Consider the following 262-nt stretch of genomic DNA (forward strand, 5'->3'; position numbering starts at 1 on the left):
CCTCCAACATCAGAAGAAAAATAATTCTGCCCTCAAAATCACATATTTAAACAATCTATTTGAGATTAAAGCTTTCGTTCAAGTTCTCCTCGCTTTAACGCATTAATCATTTTCTTGACTGTTTATCAATTATATTAACCTCTACTTTATCTTGGATTTACACAAGTTACCTTGAGGCTGCTGATGTCTCGAAAAAAAAACCATTGAGATGAATTCTAAATCTTTCTTTTTTTTTCTCTTGACACACAAACACACACGCAAT

Source organism: Penaeus monodon, chromosome 20 (assembly GCF_015228065.2).
Source record: "Penaeus monodon isolate SGIC_2016 chromosome 20, NSTDA_Pmon_1, whole genome shotgun sequence".
Taxonomy (NCBI): domain Eukaryota; kingdom Metazoa; phylum Arthropoda; class Malacostraca; order Decapoda; family Penaeidae; genus Penaeus; species Penaeus monodon.